The sequence below is a fragment of the Lentinula edodes genome, assembly GCF_021015755.1.
Source record: "Lentinula edodes strain Le(Bin) 0899 ss11 chromosome Unknown C8R40scaffold_60, whole genome shotgun sequence".
Lineage (NCBI taxonomy): Eukaryota > Fungi > Basidiomycota > Agaricomycetes > Agaricales > Omphalotaceae > Lentinula > Lentinula edodes.
Window position 1 is genome coordinate 118,838 of NW_025764366.1, and position 15,666 is coordinate 134,503.

Below are 15,666 nucleotides of genomic sequence, written 5' to 3' on the forward strand. Positions count from 1 at the left end.
CACTCCTGAGCCCTCAACATACTCCGGATTACGATGGGTCCAGCACTTTTCCAGCATTCTCTTATCCTCGCGCATTGGTCCCTTTCTGCTTTCCTATCGAGACTTCACGTCCCTTGTCCGTGGCCTCTGGCCTGGACTTGTTCTGTTCGGCCCAAATGGCCGTTCGTACCTTACAAATTTTATTCGAAGATATGGCTCCAACAGAATCCGAAGGAATATATAACGTCTTTGAGGAGGCGGCACCTTTCTTGGTGCGTTTTTTACTTCCTCTTTTGTTTCTGTATCCCATTTAAATCCTCCTCCTTTTTTAGCTTTATCTTCGCGACTTTTGGACGGGTCGAGCGAATTGTCCCTTGTTTGTGGAACATGTCATTCTCACTGCTGAGTACTTGTCTCACAATCTCCCTGCCTTCTTGAGGGATGATTTGGAGCAGCAATGGGGAATTCCCCCTGAACATCGTTCACCTGGTTCGGTAAGCACATTTCTTTCCCTATCCTTCTTATTTTATTAATTGGGTTCACAGGGCGTCCTCAATCTTGAACAATTCCCTACCATCCCTATTCCATTTTGTTTGCGTTTTCGCGAGGGAAGCGCAATCATGCGTTTAGTGCCTTCCAGGGATCTAGATCCCTTTGCCTCACTACGCGGCCAAGGCGTTCTTGTCAGAGATTCATCAACCGTTCCCCCTTCCATTACTTCTAAAACTCTCTCTCCTCCTCCGGCCACTAAAGCACCAGTGGTGCCTCCTAGGGCACTTAGAAGGAATCGTGAGGTCGAGGGTCTCAAGGCTGATGCCTCCGCGTTTCGTGAGTATTCGTTTAATTTCACCATTTGATGTTATTCCTTTTGTCTTATTTGCTTTATTTTTCAGTTTCTTCGCCTCGTTCTACTCGTTCAAAAGACTCAGATAATGAGCTTTTGAGCGGGTTCCCATCTGTAGGTTCAGCTGCTCGGGCCTCCTCTTCATCTACCAAGGTTCCCATGGGTAGGAAAGAGCCTAAATCCAAAACTACCATCAAGGTAGTCGAAGATCCTAAAGCTCCCAATTCCCCTCCTGCTAGCATGGTTTACAAAAGGGTTCGACTTCCTCCTCGTTCGAGGAAAATCGCGCCAGTTACCGCAAAAGGCAAATCCCGACAAGTAGTTGTTTCTGAAGACGACTCTGCTTCCAATGAAGTAGAGTCTGAGGACGAGCAAGAAGATGAGGATGAGGAGGAGGACTCTGCGCCTCCTCCAAAACGCCTAAAGACGACATCTTCCATTTCCGGTAAAATTTTTATTCTTCATTCTTCTTCGTTTATTTTATTAATTTAATTGGATTGTAGCTTCATTGCCTCATCGTCCAGTTAAACGGGTGTCTGTTCCCAAACGAGTATCCAAGGCTGCCACAAAGTCCGCTCCTGAGCGTTCCCCAGATAGCACCTTTCAACCAGTACTACTGGCGGACTCTCAAGGACGATTACGGCTCCCTGAACAGTCAACTGGGAGTTTTACTCCTTTCCCCAAATTTGCTCATGCCAGGGCAAGTCGTAGTCATTCAATTTAATTTATTCGGAATGCTAACTCTATTAACTTAATAGAATAGCGCTGCTTTAAATCGAGAAAATCCCTTGCTTGCCATCCACCCTGACTTCGTCGAACTGGGCTCCATTCTGGAGACCCAAAATGCTCGTTTTACGATGCAGGACTTGATGCGGGTTAATCGGGTGATTCGCGACGTGAGTTTTTATCTGACGGTTTAATTAATTTAATTGCTAACATGTTTCAATTTATGTAGCCTTCCCTCCCAAGTCAGGCTTGCGTTTCGGCGCTTGCTCGAGGGGACTTGGAAGCCAATTCAGCTCCTCTTCCAGGATATAAGTGTCAAGCCTGCTCCTCACGGAGTTTGAAGTGCCTGGGATCCTTGGACGTGGAGCTAGCCATGGATGCGCTCAATGCGCTCCATAAGGCTTCAACTAGCAGTACGCATAGTAAGTTTTTGTATTCTATTTGACTTTATTCATTTAATTTAATTCGTTCGATTCTATTTAGATCTAGCAAGCTCATTACGACGAGCCACCGACCTGAACGACCAATCAAAGCAGATTGGGTCCCTTTTTGACACTACGCGGGAACTCTTCTTGCGGTCCATTTTGGACTTGCAGAATGCAGGAGAGGACCCTATCGTCGTACTCGAGGCACTCAAGGCCGCCGAGCCCAATCGTCGGGCAATTACATTGAACGAGTGGACCCTTATGGCCACTCTGTTCCGCTGGCCCAGTCCATTCAACTTGAGTGGGCTGGATTTCGATCATCGGACTCCAGGGGAATGGATCGAACTGCTACGCAGCATCCATTCTGGCGAGTCAACGGCACACATCGATGAACAAGGACACCTGGTCGAGTCTTCCCCGCCTCCGGATTCTGCTACCGAGGCTTTTGAAGGCCTTAATGAAGTAGAGAGGAGATCGGCGGACGAAGGTGCCAGCAGTCAAGTAGGGGGATCGGTTCCTATGGAGCTGGATCTCCCTACGATCGAGAGTTTGGCCGAGCAAACTCTGTCTCCTGAAAAGGGGGCAGAGCCAGCGCAGACTCTTGAATCGTAGCTGGTTCTTTAGGTGTCGGGGCATCGTTTTTTTTATTATTTTAATTTTTTGTTTTTCTTATGCACACACGGACGGACGGGCTTTCATGCCCTTATATCTCATTATAGCTGACCACTCGCGGTCGTATCGTCTGGGTTTCTTAACCCGAATCTCATCTATGGACCTTTTCAGGACCACCGGTCGCTCGAGACCATCTTGTTTTATTAGATTAATTAGTCTAATATCTTTTTGTATTTTCTTGTGTTTCTTGTAGGTACATCTACCTATTATTTTGTTGTGGATAGCTTCTGTTATCCTGTATATATCAATTTTACGAGCTTTCCTGCTCATGTTTATATTAATTTGAATGAGTAAATTTAAGTCTCATTTTAATTTGAATGAATTCCTATAACCATGATTCACTCAATATCCTTTTCAACTCGATTCTTGTTTTAATTTGATTGAGTGTTTGCGAATTATTGAGCTGACTCTGAGTTCCACCTTTGAATAGGGGTTCAAAGTAAGACTCCATTCCGGATCCTGGCATGAACTCTCATGCGAGATCAGGGCCGCAAGACTTTACTGCCTTCCTTGTCCTGGGTGCTCAAGTCGATCTCCGTTCGCCATTGATCATAACAATGTCGGGAGGTATTCTCAACTCCACTTTCAGGTTCTAAGCGCAGTTTCTTTACTCATTCCGCTTATTTTGACCTTCTGTATGATCACTTTGATCAATTCTGGGTCACTGCGTTCGCAATACCATTCAATCTGATTGCAAAACTATTAGTCTAATTGAAATTTTGTAAAATTTTCAATTAAATCGATATCCTCCTCCCCCAAACTAAAGAATCCAACTGTCCTCAGTTGTCCTAATTTGGTCAGGAGCTTGATTTCCCTGTTTCGGTATAAAAGCTCAGGCCAATTGACTATCAATATGCCATTCGTTCCCAGTCGACTTGCATTAGTCGAACTCAGTCGAGCTCTCATTCCATACAAAGTTCCATCAACATCTATTATCGTTCATCCTAGCATACCTATCCATCACAAGAAGGATCTTGACATTGCTCGAGTTGCTGAGCCCCACTTGGGTGCTTTGCAGCAGCTACTTGCTTCGTACAAAGGCAAGAAGACGAACAATCCCGACAAGGCAACAATTTCTGTCCTTCGTCGGTCTACCGAGTATCTTCATGATCTCTTGGTATGTATTCTTCATTCACTTTAATTGATACGTATTAATCTAAATCGTTTATTGTCAGGAAAAGCCTGTTACACTTCGTAGTCATGTTAGACAGATTTCTAACTTGACTGCTTGTCAGAGCATTATCGATACTTTGTGTCTCGGGCACAAACTATTTCCTGACATCGTCAGTGATTCTCACTTCGAGCAACATCTCAAGTTCATGGCTTTTGCCAATGATGCTCGTGTATGTATCAATTTTATTCATGACTATTTACGTTAATAGTCTTTTCAGAACACTTTCGTCAGGAATCGCCTCTTCGATCGTGCTCGTTCAGTTCATTCGGACCACGAGGCTTCTACTCGTTCCGAAAATTCTCGTTTCGTGAAGAAGTCTAAGAAGAAATCAACAAGATTCGCTTCCTCTCGTGACATCAAACGGGAACTTAGATCTGTTCGTTTCGACTCTGATGTCGAGGTAAATCTTCAGATCTGATCTCAATTAATTTGATTTATCAATTTCGTTTAGATGAACTCAGCCTCCGAGGACGAGTTGGTATCTGGAACTGAACGCAGTTTCAAACAGAAGCCTACTCTCTCTTTTATCAAGGTGAGTTAGAATGTTATCATGTTCTGTATCCACGACTCATTCCATGTCGTAGAATCGTCGCAGCACTCCTTATCCCACCACTGGTTCCAACAAAGGTTCCAACAAGGAAGAAAAGTCTGCTGTGAACGATGTTTCTCCTCGTCTCAGCAAGGTCCATTGCCACGCTGACAGTCATGTTTCTTCTAACTGTATGTCGTGCCTCGCTGAAGATAAAGGTGATTCAATTTAATTCAAATCCGTTTCAAATGGATTCTTATTTCGTGATTTAGTGACCCATAGCAAGCATATCAATCATGCTCTTGCTCAAGTCGTATCTTCTAATCTCGATACTCCACCAGCTCCTCTTGAGTCGCAAAGTACCAAATTCATTGCTGCTACACTCAACTTTCAGGCAGCTGAATTCAAATTTAACGCAAACCTGGTCAAGACTTATGCAACTCGTGCACGTATTGCCAAGGTAATTGCGGACGAAGCTTGCAGCATTTTGAAAAGTCGCCAAGACTCTGGCTCAGACTCTTCTGCGTCTGACGCAAGTTTCGCTACTGCTCAGAGTGTTCCCACCACTGGTTCTGAGGACACCGTCGTCACTCCTACAGAGATTGCTGTTCCAGTCCCTAAGACCGTTGAACGAGCCACTACTCCATTCACTCGTGGTGTTACTCCTATGATGGAAGACAAAGGACACGTCTCCGCCTAGGTCTGCAATCCATCTGATTGATTTTCATTTAAATTAATACATCATCATTTAGATGCATTCGTTTAAAACCCATATATATTATAAAAACAGTTGTTCGTGTTGACCCACTGTCTTTACATGGTTTCTTCCATTCGTATTCGTTCATTCCATGCCTACTGTCTTTACGCCATCACAGCTGTATAGTAGATGCATCATCTTACCATCGCCATTCATTTTATGATGTTCGTTTGTAACAGTATATCACCTAGAGTCTCAATCTAATTATTGATCCTCTCCCTCACTGAGTTCTTCGTCAGAGTCAGTATCTGATAGTCTCAGATGCGGTATGGCATTGAATATGTAATCATTTTCTGGTGTCATCCAATATTCATCTTCGTCTTCTACCATTAAATCTAATTGTTCGGCAGTTAAGTCGATAAGTTCGTGGATATTGTTTGGCAATTCAATTGGTTCATTTCGCGTGAAATGCGGCAATACTCTGAAGGCTCCGACCTTCTCTTTGAGTACTGTTCCATCCATTTCAGCAATGATATAAGAGCCACCCTTAGTCCGTCTGATTACGACCATAGGTCCTCTATATCTTGGATACATCTTTCTATCCAAACTCTTTTCAATTCCAGAATTTCTAACCTGGACCAATTGACCTGGTTTGAAATCCCAATCTTTAATTGTATGTCTATATTTTCGTTCGAATCTTCGTAGCTCTGCAACTTTATTTGCATCTACTCTACGTCGTACTTTCTCAATGAATGAGTTATGTTTCGACAGAGCTTGAGCACGATATCCAATTAATTCATCTCTAGTTAAGATTCTATTAGGTGGATTCACCAACCAAGTCGATTCCACTATATCAAAGGGAAGCAACGGTTCAGCTCCTGTTACCAGGAAATATGGAGAACAACCTAGACCACGTCTCGGTGTTACTCTATCCGCCCATAGTATCATTTTCAAAAAGTAGAACCATTTAGATACATCTCCACCAGTTGCTTTAATTAAAGCCTGACGTATGTCCAAATGCGCTCTCTCAATCTTTCCATTAGCTTGAGAGTTGTAGGCGGAAATTCTTATTCCTTTAATTCCATACTTCTCTTCTAGCCAAGCTAGCATGTTTTTCATTTGACCTGCATTATCGGTCACCACTTCTTCAGGACATCCCCAACGACAAATTATATCGTCAAAGAACCATTCTCCTAAAGTTCTAGCATTTTCATGTTTTACTGCCCGGGCCTCAGACCACGAAGACAGTGAATCCCTTCCATGGATGATGTATTTACATCCATTAGACGGAATCGACATTATCATTGTATCGACATGTACCTTCTGAAACAACGAAGGTGTATGCATCAAAGTAGGAGGTGCTTTCAACAGCTTCATCTGTCTATTTTGACACTCCTTACATGATCTCACATACCATTCCACGTCTTTATATATGTCAGGCCACCAGAATCGTTTCTGCAAGAAATCATTCGTTGCAAAGACTCCTTTATGTCCTAAACAATCATGTGCACTATTCAACATGTGCATACACTTTTCTTTTTCCACCACTAATTGTGGTTGATCAGGTTGATCAGTATTCCTATGGTACAACCTTCCTTGGTCGTCCACCTGAAACTTTTTAATCAATCTAATAAATTTAATCCGTTCATCTTGTGGCATTTCACCCAGGGATTCATCTGATGGGTTCGACAAGTACTTCCCAATCAAAGGAATTAATTCGTCTAATCTATTACCCTCAGAAGATCTATGTGCTTCTGGGTACGGATTATTTTGTACAAATTCCTCGTCAAAAGTAGGGAACAAATTCCTACTGAAGACTTCACATGTTGCGTTCTTGGATTCTAACATGTGGTTCCTACGAATCTCGTAGCTGCGCTCTTCATCAAGAGCTTCTTGTACATCTAATTCAATATCATCAGCTTCTTGAGCTGTTTCGTATAAGTAACCACTTCTAGGGTCAATTTGATCTTTGAAGTCATCAAATTGATACGGCTCTTCCGTTTCCCCATCTCCCATAATAAAATTAATTGGTTCCCCACCATCCTCATCAACGTAATCTTCTGGATTTACTTTTGGACGCTTTGTTTGCCATCCACCAGGTGTGATTCGTGATAATCCATCAGGACCATGGGTTGCACCTTTTACATGGATTAATGTAAAGTGATAGTTTCGTACATGCTCAATCCAACGGTTTATGGTTGCATTAGGACCACAACTAGGATTGTCTAACATGCCTTTAATATAACTTGCATCGGTTTCAACTGTTAAACGTCTACATCCATAGACATGATAATAACTAGCTTCCAATGCTAATTTTAAGCCATACAATTCTCTCTTAGATTGCGAGAATCGTGCTTCACGTTCATTCAAAGTCATTGATCCAAAGTAATTGAAAAACTTCTTCTTTTCAGTCGGATCAATTTGATAGATATACCATCCCACAGCTTTGTAAGAGGTATCCACCGCTAAGTAAACATCCCAATCAAAATTAATTGGTCTCAAAGCTGGACAGTCTCGGATTCCATCCTTTAATTCGTCCATTGCTTTGTCACATTTTTCATTCCATTCAAATGGAACGTTACTTGTCAACTTAGTCAAAGGAGCTGCTTTCTTAGCAAAATTCGCAATGAACATTCTCAATTGACTTGCAGTCCCTAAGAATGCTCGAACCTCAGTCTTATCACGACATGAAGGCCATTCTAGGACTACTTGAGCAATATGTTCTTCGGGCATACTGCCTTCATAGGTACATCTATGTCCTACGACAATTGTTTCCTCACAACAAAGAAACGCTTTGGTTCCACTGAAGGTTCCACCTGCATATTTCATTCGTTGTATTACTCTATTCATGTTTTGGAAATGTTCCCAAACAAATCGTCTAATTCCAGGATTTTCTGGAATAGTTTCGTAACCTCCTTCTGGTAATTCATATCGAGTTGATGGTCCTTTTACAGGCACATCATCAATGTAAGGAATTGTTACGTGTGGTATTTCATCTCGTAGAATATAGGTTACATCATCGTGAAATATAGGTACAGAATTCGTCCACTCCATAGGTAGTTTTACTAACCTATGTGGTCCATACGGCGTTTGAAACGTCGTCATGTCTCTAGACAATTGATCTAATTCTCGTTCATCATATCCAACATATAAATCTAAGGTTCCTCCACAAGATCTTCCGCTGAAGGATCTTGCTAGATCTGCAGTTGCAGGAGGTACGCCTGAGTGTTGGATGGTAACCTTATTCAAAGGTTCCAAACTATGTACTAATCGTAGACTCTTGCCATCTTTCTTAATGACACAGAACCATTTCGAACGATAACTAGCATTCGATGGTTCGTATATTCCTGAGTCAATTTTACTTTTAATTATTTTGCACACATCCTCGAAGATACCTGGCGGAATAGGTATATTCCTTTCAACCCACGGTTCATGTGGAATTACAGGTACTTTCACAGGTGGAAAGAATTCATTTTTAAAGGTCCCAGCTTCACTTGGTTCCCAAGCAAAACCTGCTTCCTGTTTACACATCATTTCGTGCATAAGATCTCTTTCTTGTTCCCATAAAAATCCTTCAGGATGATTCTTATCTATAATCTCTTTCCTCTCTTCCGTATATCTTCCCGTAGGAGCAAACGGTTTAGGATGTTTCGACAATTCAGGTAATTCCAATAACGGATCACCATGAATGTGTCTTTCAATTCGAAATTCATCTGGTAACGTTGCCTTTATAGGGTTAACCTTTTTATCAACTGGTTTGTACTTCGTAAACACTTCTTCTGTATTCAAGTTGATTGGTTTCTCGACTCCTATGGCTTCATTATCCACTTGTTTATTCGTTTCATCTATTAAATTGATAGGAGATCTATCCTGCTGATTCAATTTAATACGTTCTTCAAGTTTGTTTGTTGGAGGTTCAGTCACTACATCTGCCTGAACATTCTCCTTCTTGTCCTTCGAGTCCTGGGCCTTTCCTTTCTTTCGTTGCCTCGACTCATATCTTACTTTCTCAAAACTCGGTTGAGATCTTTGGAATGATTCAGTTCCTCTCTTGAGTATTTCATATCGAACCATTCTCTTCCTAGTTCTTTGAGAGTTTTTAGGTTTATTCCAATTATCATCTCTGATCGTTTCAGAGGTATTTTCGTTATTACATTGATTCTGTGTGGTTTCTGTGGATTCAGATTTATCGCAATTCTCCCCCAAACTAAAATTTTGAAGTATGGGTTCGACAAATCGCCTCTTCTGAACTTTCTTTCGTACGGGTTTAGGCTTGATCCTTCCATTTTGAAGGAAGAACGACTTTATAGGATTTAAATTGAATTGTTCATTATTCAATTGATCGTCAAATTCGCCTAAAACACCATCTCTCCATACACAGAATACTTGTTTATCCCCAATCGTCTTTTGATTAAGGTAACAATCAATTATTTCTTCAGCTTGCTCATCTTGAGATTTCAAATGTTCCCTAGATGCAAGAACATATGCTTCAGAAAGTTCCTTCTTAGAGAACGTTTCTTGTTCACATCGTTTGTATCCATCTAATACGATGTTTTGCTTTTCATCAAAGTGGAAGCTTATAGCGTATTCATCCTCTCCTTGGTCGCTACTCAACTCATCGAGGAATGAAAATTTCCCTTTGAATCATGTTCACCTGTCGATTTTTCATTATCAGGTGTAACATTCTTTGGTTCATTATATCGTGAAGTATTAATTTGAATGTTTCGACCTTTCTGGCCACGAGGATAGGTTCCTACAGTAACCCTCTTGTGTGAGTTCGGATCGCTGATTGTTATCTCGGAATCTCCGTTTCCAAAGGTCTTAATTTCACTTTCCACCAAGACGTCAAAAGGTCTCCCTAATAACACTTGAAATGGCGCTTTATTCTGTACGTGTAGCTGTAAGTACACCGTAACTTCACCAAATTTAAATGGAATATTTCTTGCTAAACCAAGAGTTTGGTTTAATTTTCCACTTGCATCTTGCATTCTGATCGTGAATTCTGGATCCCAAGTAATTCCTAGACCTATAGCTATCAATCGGTCTATCACAACAATCTGTGAACCTTGGTCCAATACACTTTCAATCTCTTCATCTTTATTATTGATTTCAGGAGTAACAGCACGTAATCCATTTGATTGATTCGCTACTACCACTGGATGATCACTATGGTCTTCATATGCCACGCTTTGATTAGCAACTATGGCAATGTTCCTTCGTTCATCATCAATGGAAAGGTCTCGTAGAAAACTTTCCACAATGTCTTTCTGCACTATAGATCCCACAGGAATGTCATTACGACTTTCAGTCAGGACTTCAAACATATCCGTCTGATCCTGCCAAAGATCCTCAATTCTAATGCATGTATCAATCATCTGTACCCTAGAAGGTTCGTCCAAAATTTCAGTTTCTCCATCTTCGGATAAAGTTGATACATAGTTATTCGTTTTAGTCCTTGGTCGGACTCTCCTATTGCGTATCTTGCGCATAATAATCTTTCTGATAGCAGGTGATAAAGCTGCTAATTCTTCTGTACTCAAATCAACTTTAGCATCGAATATCTTCTTTGCTATATCTTCTTCTACACCTGGTCTCGAGACTTCATTTCTAATTTTATAGGCTGGAGTATATCCATGACTATCAATTTGATTCGTCTGGTCTCTTGGTACCTTCGTAGGTGTATTAATTTGAATAGGACGATACGTCCTAGGTTGAACATGATCATATGGTCTATGTTCGTTATTAATTTGATTCGTTGGTCTTGACGAAGGAATTAATTTAATAGTATCCTCGTCATCAGGTTCATCAACATCTTCGATCGTGACTGAAGGCTTCTTCAAAGGCCGATCTATGGACTTTGGAGCCTCAAATCTCACTGTTTTCTGATTTCCATTGGTCGTTTCAACCAATTTCCCTGGTATTAAACCTGGTTTCTTGGGTATATGCACCCCATCAAATACTAATCTTTTCGTATTTTCATTAAATTGATTTCGTTTTGCTTTCTCACTTTCCTCCGGAGCTACAGCATTGGATCTTAAAGTTCTCATGGACCGATCCTGCTCCTTCATTGGAGTACTTATTTTTTTCCATTTGAACTATCTTGGTTGAACACACGGACATCATCTTCTCGGTGTGCTTCTAAATTCCCAAGTCTATCTGATAGTTCCTCTATTCTTGTCATCCAAACAGCTAGATTGACGTTAGGATTCATCTGCTGGTCCATGACTTTATCATCTTCGTCATCTTCCATGTTTGCAAAATAGGATTCAGCACGATCCCATCCCAAGTCTTTCGCCATTTGTTCAATTTTCTTGTAACGAGGTACATTTGGATCGTCTCGAGGCATTCTAGCGTTGTCTCTTAATTTGTAACGCTTCGAGTCACCTCCTTCAGGCATCATCCAACCTCTTTTCGTAAATTCCAGCAAGTGTGGACATTCATTCATAAAATGATCTGTCGACTTGCACAAGAAACATGCCCACTGAGTTCCATTCGAACTTCTCGGTGTCGTATTTCTTTCAAATCTATTAGATTGATTCGAGGGACCACTCGGTGGTATCGAATTAATCATTCCTTTAGCATTTTCTTTGGCCATCTGTGCCATTACTGCTGTTAACTGCGTCATAATGTCTGCTCCTTCTTTGAAGTGCGACTGTAATGACTTCACAGCTCTAATTTCTTTCATGTTTGCCTCCATGAGGTCTTTATTCAACGCAACCATTTGCTGTTGTTCCTCCGTCAATTCCCTTGGGATCAAACTTTCTAATTTAATTCCCAGAAGATCCTTAAATTCGTCTTCTACTTTGGGTTTCAATGCCTGAAGATAGTTCCTATCTGTCTTGGGAACATCTGCAGCAAACGGTAAATTAATGTGGCCCCTACTAAATGAATTAGGGTTATTAATTGGTGGGCTCGAAGAAGCAATGGAAAGTGTTTGATAGTAGTTATCAAATGAACTCCCAATCATATACTTCTCGGCCGCATTCATTACTTCGTCAATCTTAAAAGGGTCTTCCTTTCGTCTATCTGACATAGAAGTAACTGATACATCTTTCACCACTGTTTCTAGCACGCCTCTCCTTACTTCGGGAGTCATAGGTGCCAAGAACAATCTTACTGCATCACTATTTGTGATCATTTTCGGTTCATCCATCAGCTTTTTCATTTCAGCATCGAAGAGGAGTCTGAAGATTCTCATCTTCTCCTGTTCACCTGCATCAATTGGATTAAATTGATGGACCAATTGTTCAAGTAATAATCTAGATCCTCTTTCGTCTCCTACAGATTGCGGAAACATATTCTTTAGATCCTTTTTAAATTGATCCCAATTCGGTTTCTTCACCGAATCAAAGACTCTTAATGCTTGTCTCGTTTTATAAGACGTCCATTCTAAAGCTAATCTCACTTTAGCCTCGTCAGATGTAATTCCTCCATGTTCAAATATGCTTTCAGTAGCTTCGAACCATGGTATCATTTGACTTGGATCAGTTATATCGAATAATGGTGCTGTCTTATACTTTCTTGGAAGTTTCGCACTGGCTTTATCAATCTCAGCCTTAGCTTCAGCTGACAACGCAGGCATTCCATAATTATTGGTAGTCATTTTGACTGGTTCAATCGTATTACTTGTTTGAGAGATAGTCTGATGTAACGTATCTATCAATCTAGTTGATTCAATCGACGTAGAAGATGTTGAAATTGACTCTGGAGCAATCAATTCAATTCTATCTTTTTCTAAATCAATCGGATTAATTTCTTTTCTCTTCCTTTTCGGATCGAGATTAGATTTCTTCAAATTCCTCGGCAAAGATGTAAGTCTTCCTCGAGATATAGATGATCCTGTTCCTCTAGAAACAGAACTTCCACGCGATTCTTCTGTCGGTATTTGAGAAGAGGATGGACGACTGGATTCGTTCGTAGGATTTAATAGGGATGTTCGAGCTGATGTGCCGAACGTAGATCTCCCAAATACAACTCCTGCTTTACGATATTCTTCCGGTGTCAAAACTCCTGCTTTCTCCGAATTCTTCGAAGTACGCGGTTTTCCTGATGAACTAATGTTGACAGTTCACAGAAATGGTATCACAAAGATCAACACACTTCTACCAAATAATCGAATATAATCCAAACAAACGTTCAATTTAATTTATCAAGCTAATTGTAGCTTCAAAACCACCCCTCGCGGTGGGCTCCAGATAACGAGCTTGCCTCGTTTTTGTGTGAAAGAGAAAGGAAGGAATCTAATGGGCACTCCAACCAACCAATCTAATACACAATATGCGAGTTCACTGCTATCAAATTTATTTAATAGCAAGGGGTAGCGTTGGCAAAGGTTCCGCAAAGCTTTGAGAGCTAAGTACGAAGCTTTGATCAATCAATTTGAATCGTTCTAAGGATTTGATATATTCCTTTGATCAAGGTAGATTCAGCACGATTTGTACTTTGGTTTGTATTGATTTGGGTATATCAAGAATTGGGGGTTTGAATCAAAGTAAATTAAAACCGAAACACACAGACCCCTACGGAGGGCTAGAACTATGTGCTGGCACAACCACACAGCGTGATTTGCCCTTAAGACCAACGATTGATCCTAAGTTCGAAGAATACCCAACAACTGGATAGACTTCTCGCAGTCACAAGGAGCAGAACACGACGTTCCTATACTCACAAGTGCCGGGCCCGAATGGCTGCTAGCGAAGAGGTTTCAGTCTGGCGGGAGTGTGTCTTTCCTTTTTACGGATTAGCACTGCAACGTCGTCCCAAAATCACTTGTATTCCAGATACATCGGATCGCTATTTATACATACAGAATATAGAGTCGCATAGTACAATTAATTTAATACAATAAACGTTCGGAACCGCAAGGAAACTTCTACACTCAGTCAGATACCATTTAATTTGAATCTACATGTCCTTATTTGGTCCATATTGGTTCCAAGATTCTAGTATACCTCCAAACATAGGTAGGTACTTCAATATTCATTTAATTTAATTGTTTTTGGAGGATGACTCGAATGGTGTTCAACTGTCATTGCTGTTCAACACTTACTTCGATCGTTTGTCACCTCGTCCGGAGGCAAATCAGCTCTCCTCGATTCTAATCCTATCAATCTGATTCATCTGGATTAAACTAATTGCTTCTCTCTTTCAATAGACACCCATTGTGCCTATACTCAATCAAGGGAGTTACACATAGTATTCATTTAATTGCATTCTTCAATATTTTCTACGTCAGGACTCTTTGACATTCATTTGATATGTCTTCGGAGCCTCGCAGTACTTCGATCGTTCTTCTAGTCATTTTCCTCAACCATGCAACTTGATTGGTCTATTAGACTAAATCGCAGTCCTTTAGATTAATGCATGATCTTGTTCTAGAAGGAGTATTTGATAATTCCTGAGTTCTAGAAAGTCATTTCGAGTCAATCCTCGGTTCATGGTCACTTGAGTAAGTTCTTCCAAACTCCTGCCAGTGTAAGGTCCAATAAGAATACCCTTGGTATGTCATACGTGAATGGTCATCCTTCGGATGTAGTCCGAGTCTGGTATAATCCTGCTTGACAAACAGGTAGACTGCTATCCGTAGGTAGTATCGGGGATGGGTAAACTAACCAACTTGTGGTAGTATGGGTATATGGTCCCTTCAACTTATTAGACTGATTCAGTATCGACTTTGACTGTCAATCTGGGTCTCAATTACAGTCCTCTTGATACAAATCTATACGTGAAAATGTCACAATTCACAGCATAGACGTCTAGCCAAAATTTAGGCGTGTCAGCGGCGTAACGGCAGTGTTGTTAATAGCTTCACTACTGCCCCACTTGACCTTCTGCCCTTAGACACCTTGTGGCCTCTGGCACGGCTTCATGGTGTACATGATCTTAACAGTGTATCTTTCCTTACTATGGTTTAGCACTGCAACATCATCCCAAAACCAGATACATTGAACCACTATCTATACATATAGGATTCAGAATTGCACAGTACAATTAATTTAATAGAATAAACATTCAGAGCTACAAGGAAACTACTATAATAAGTTACAGATCATTCAATTTGGATCCAATCATTCTTATTTGGCCCATATTGGTTCCAAGTTTCTAGTATACCTTCAAACATAGGTAGGTACTTCAGTATTCTTTTAATTTTAATTGTTGGAAAAATGACTTCAATGGTATTCATCTGTCATTGATGCTCAACACATCCTTTGATTGTTTGTCATTTTGTCCAGAGGCAAATCAGCACTTCTCGTTTCTAATCCTATTAATCTGATTTATCTGGATTGATCTAATTACTTCTCGTTTTCAATAGACACCCATTGTGTCTATACTCTCTCAAGGGAGTTGTGCATAGTATTCATTTAATTGTATTCTTTAATGTTTTCCACGTCAGGACTTTTTGACATTCATTTAATATGTCTTTGGAGCCTTGCAGTACTTTGATCATCTTTTAGTCATTTTCCTCAATCATGCAACCTGTCAAGTCCATGCCTCAGTGCCCCATTCTGCTGCTCAGTATTCCAAGATCCACTGTTTATTGTAATCTCATTCTTATTGTTCTTTCCCGCTACACATTCCCTTTCGACTTAGGCTCTCCCTTATTGTCTTATTTTCTACCCT